We start from the raw sequence: 5,407 nt of genomic DNA, 5'->3' as shown, positions 1-5,407 counted from the left end.
TATATAACAGCATCAGAATTGTTAACCTACATCCCCAGGGGAAACAACTTCATAAACTAGAGTATTTATGTGCTCTGAGTGTTTATGTGCAGTTCTTTTTGCCCTAGTCTTACAGAATCCACTCATTTCCAAAGTTACTTAAGTTATCAATTTTCCCCTCATCCTTGCAGTCATCTTGTTTCATACATATGTAATGTGGTTAAGTTCACAATCTAAATGTCTTCCAGGGATCCACCTTCTGAATAACTCATGAATTATTTTCTTAAATTTGTGTACATTAAAGTTCATTATTTGCCCTGTTAAGTTACATGGGTTTTAACACAGGCATGAAGTCTTATATTGACCTTTTCAGTATCGTACAAAATTGTTTTAGGACCTTAAACATGTCTTTTTTTTCCTCCAATTTAACCCTTCCCTCCTTCCTCCAAAGCCTAATAATCATTAATAATTTTGCTATATCTATAGTCCTCCTTTTCCAGAATATTATATAAGTGGATTCACACAACATGAAGCCTTTCAGACTGCTTTCTTTCATTTAGCAATAAATATTTCAGGTTGCTCAATGTCTTTTCATCATTGAAATCTCATTTTCTTTATATCACTGAAAACTCTCCCATCTTAGAACTGCCACAATTTATCTACTTACTTTTGAAAGATGTCTTGATTGCTTCAAGTTTTCAGCGATTATAAATAAATTTGCTACAAATATTCACCTTCAGTGTTTTTTCTTGTGTTTTGTTTTGTTTTGTTTTGTTTTTGCCACCCAGCAGCATATGGAGCCCCTGAGCTGGAAGAAGATTCAAGCCAGAGATCAAATCTGGCTGCAGCCATGAACTAAGCCACTACAACCCCAGATCTACTGTGCTGAGCAGGGGCTCAAACCCCAGCCCCAGTGCTCCCAAGCCACTGATGATCCCATTGTACCACAGTGGGAGCTCCTACCTGCAGTTTTTTGGTGACCATATTTTCAAATCAGTTGAGTAAATACTGAGTGCAATTTCTAGTTCATATTAGAGGAGAATCTTTAATTTTTTAACAAACTGATGATCTGTCTTCCAAAGTGACTAACTTTTTACATTTCTGCTAGTAATGAATGAGATGTCCTATTACTCTATACCTTTGCTAACATTTGGCATTATCAGAATTTTGGATTTTAGCCGTTTTGGTAGGACATATATCCACACATAAACTTGTACACAAATGTTCATTTCAGTATTATTCACTATGTCCAAAAAGTGGAAATAACCAAAATGTCCTGAAACCGATGAATGAATAAATAAAATGTATATTCATGCCATAGAATATTATGCATAAAAATAATGAGGTACTGATAATTGCTATGACACAGATGAACTTTGAAAACATTAACTAAGTGAAAGAGATAGACAGAAAAGACCATACACAATACAATTCCATTCAAAGGAAATACCCCAAATAGGCAAATCTATAGGAACAGAAAGTATATTAGTGATTGTCAGGGAATAGGAGGAGGAAGAAATTGGGAATGATTGTTAATAGTTATGAGTTTATTTCTGGGGTGATTGAAATGTTTTGGTGATAGTTGCATAACTGTGCAAATACTAAAAAACATTGAATTGCATACATTGAAGTGGTGAACATTGTGTTATCTGAATTTCATCTCAATTGTTGAAATTATATACATACAATGCAATTTAGATAGATAGATAGATAGATAGGTAGATATATAAGTAAATACAAGTTATAAGCAAACTGCATACCACTATACTTCCACCAGAATGAATTATTTCTGGTCATTCTCATCCATTCCTGGTGGGAGGGTAAATTTGTTCATATGCTAGGAAAACTCTGTCAGTGTTTACTGACTATCTATATATCTATCTACCGATCTACATTTGTATTAATACAGTACCATATATTAATATATATAGGAATAGATATATGTGTAAGATATTACATGGAGGAATGTAAAAAACTTCCCTTAAGAACATAAAAGTATGGCGTTCCTGTCAGGCTCAGTGCAAACGAATCTGACTGTCATCCATGAGGACGCAGGATTCCGTCAGTGGGTTAAGGATCCTGTGTTGCCATGAGCTGTGGTGTAGGTCGCAGATGTGGCTCGGATTTGGCATTGCTGGGACTGTGGTGTAGGCCAGTGGCTACAGCTCCGATTAGACCTCTAGCCTGGGAACCTGCATATGCCACGAGTGCGGCCCTAAAAATAAATAAATAAATGAAAGTAAATCCTGTGAAAGAAGACTCAGTATTATAAGGTACTAACTCTTTAAAATTCATTCACTCTACATAAAAATACCGACGTAATTTTTCTTGTAAATTTAAAAACTAATTTTAAAATTCACATTAAAAGAGGCTTAAGATATATATATATATATATCTTCCTAACTTAATAGTAATTCTTTTTTTAAATAAGGAACCAAGAAAGTCTGACAATTCCAAATAGTGGTATTTTTGTGAGGAAAGAAAAGAAGGCATATATATATCTTCCATATATACCGCAGATGCTTTAGGTGAGAGATGTTTCCAATGAACCAAACGACCTTCTACTGACGGGAATGTAAACAGTTAAAACTCTTTGGAAATTAATTTGTTCAGCCTTAGAAATGTTGCATGCCCTAAAATAAAGCTATTCTACTTCTAGGAGCAGATCCTGGAAAAAAAATCATGTCCATGCCCAGAAGACATATAAAAGAATGGCCATTGTTCTATTCCTTGTAAGAATAAGAATCTGGAAACAATCTAAATGTCCATGATTGGAAGAATGAAAAACGTATGGTTATTCCTGAAATGGGAAACAACATAACAGTTAAAATAAATGAACTACAGCTACAGGTATCGTCATAGAGGGATGAAATATGTGGAAAAAAACAAACAAAAAAAAAAGGTAGTCACCCAAGTATCTGTGCAGTGCAGTACTAACTATGGAAAATTTTATATGATGAAATAACACTGCATATTATATTTAGATTTATAAGTGTATAAAAGTAAAAAATCATGGATTCCAAGGCCGTGTGTTAGAATTGTGGTTGCCCTTGAGGAACAAAGGGGAGGCATAGTGTTGGTGAGGCTAGAAAGAGGACCACATAGGAGTTTTGTGTACATAGAAATTAAAATATAATGTTGTACATATGAAACATATAATGTTATGAACCAATGTTACCTCAATTCAAAAGATAAAACTGAAGAAAGAAAGGAATTCTTGTTTTAATGAAAGCAGTTTTAATTGCACAGTGAAGCAGTGTTCTTTTCTCACTGGCAAAGAGTAAACAGTGAAATCAGAGGCAAAAGCACATTTTTACTGCTAATGAGAAATCTCATAAGGCAAACTAAGGTCACGTCTTTCAATAACTTGAGCAACACAAGCTGATGAATAGACCAGCTGTGGCTGAGGTGGAGAAAAGCAGCTGGCAGATGTGAGAAACCGAAAGGATTCTGAAAACACCTTCATGAGTGACAGATTCTCAAATGGACAAGATAAGCCCTAAGCAGGAATCTGTGAAAATAGGAAGCGATAGTTAGAAAATGTCCTCCTTGTTTTGAAAAAAGAGAGTCAATTTATTTAGAAATTGAGTAGATTTGTCACCCCCATAACTCTCCATGCCTATGTGTCAGAATAGAGCCTTTATTAAGCATCTGGTTCTAATTTTTCCTGTCTGCTGAACTTTCTTGTTTCTCTTAACTGAAGACATCAGAGGAGATGACCCATAAGCCTAACAGCATATTGCTCTTTTTTATTAGCTTGCTGTGTCATGGAAATCTCCTTACAGAACCCATTCATCATGTGATTATAATAAACACATTTCTATGAAGGCAAGTGGGCAACAACCAAAACTGAAAGAGTATTTTCGGTCATAGGGAAATGAAAAAATAGTATTCCAAACTCAGTATCTCTCTGTCTCTGTTTCTGTCTGTCTCTTGCTGCAGCTGTGGCAACACCAGATCCTTATCCCACTGTGCCGGGCCAGGAATCAAACCTGCGTCCCAGTGCTCCTGAGATGCTGCCAATCCCGTTGTGCCACAGCAGGAACTCCTGTGTTATTATCATTATTAAAACAGTTCCTTCCTGTGAAAATTCTGCAGAATAAAAAACCGATTTCCTAGGACTTCAACATGAATACAAAAACTTGAGAGCTCCCATTTAAGACAATGATCACTAAGAGAGGGTGAAAGAATAAATGTTATGGGCCACGGATACTATCCTGCTGTTTAAAGTTGGAATGGGAATTGGTAAACTTTCTGCCAAAGAAAATAACATTGACATAAACCATGTTTTTATACCTGTGCTACTGAGTGAAGGTCCTGTAATTTTCAGATTATAAAATCTTTGCCAAGGACTCAATGAGTTCATAAACATTTGCAGGCATGCAAAACAAGTTGGTCTGTCACCTTTGCAGCAAAATACCGAGAATTATCTTTACAATTGAAAAGTGGTGTTAGCCAATTACTCAGGCTATCCTCATGTTTTTAATCTCATCTCTCTCTTTTCAAAAGGTCTTGGCCAGATGAATTCACACCACTCCAGCTTGCCTAGGATCCCCCCACCACTTTGGGATCTACCCTGGTTATGGTGATTCAAAACTATATTGTTTTACTCCTTCATAAATATGCACACCCTGGAGCCCTCTACAATCCTTAATGTTTTTGCTGAGCATGGTATTTAGGTTACACTTATTAAGAAACATCTGTGGTGTAATGTGCTTGTAGAACTTAATTTTTGGTACTCTTCTCCATCTGCCTTTCTGCCTTGATGGTCCCATCACACATGCATGGCTTTGAATATCATCTACTAATAAGCTCTCTATGTGGACAGCCCTCCTCAAACTCTCTTCTGAACTTTCGATTTATTTATCCAACTGCTTCCACTTGGATGTTACATCTGAAATGTAATATTTCTATAACTGAGATCCTAATATTTCCCTCCAAATTGCTCTACCATTCCCCTTCCCAGTCTTGGTTGACTCCAGCATTGATGTTGTTCAGAACAGAAACCATGGGGTTCTTTTGGATGCTTCTCCCTCACGTATCCTCCCTCCAAACCTCCAAGAAAATCTCATGACTCTACCATTGAAATACATCTAAAATCTAACCATTTCTCGCCTCCTGCACTTTTGCTAAACTTGCCCAAGCATCATTCTCTAAGGACTGCAAATTCCCAGCTTCTACCCCTACCTACTTACAATTCTTTTTAATACAGCTGTCAGAGTAGACCTAAACTAAATCATGTCTGTCTTTCAAAAGGCTGCAGTGTCTCTTCATTTACTCAATCTGACAAGGGCTGACGGGGCTCTCATGGTCTAGACTATCTTATGTATGTCTTACTTTTTTCTATGGATAGTGCTAGAGGTCATCCCACTTATAACCTTTCCTATAGTTGTTCCTAATGCCTGAAATCCCTTCTCCACAAATGCCC

The sequence above is a fragment of the Sus scrofa genome, chromosome 4 (genome assembly GCF_054392235.1).
Source record: "Sus scrofa isolate SSC_HxYL_T2T_F1_AM1 chromosome 4, Sscrofa_HxYL_maternal_Yorkshire_Landrace_v2.0, whole genome shotgun sequence".
Lineage (NCBI taxonomy): Eukaryota > Metazoa > Chordata > Mammalia > Artiodactyla > Suidae > Sus > Sus scrofa.
This window is presented reverse-complemented; position numbering follows the sequence as displayed.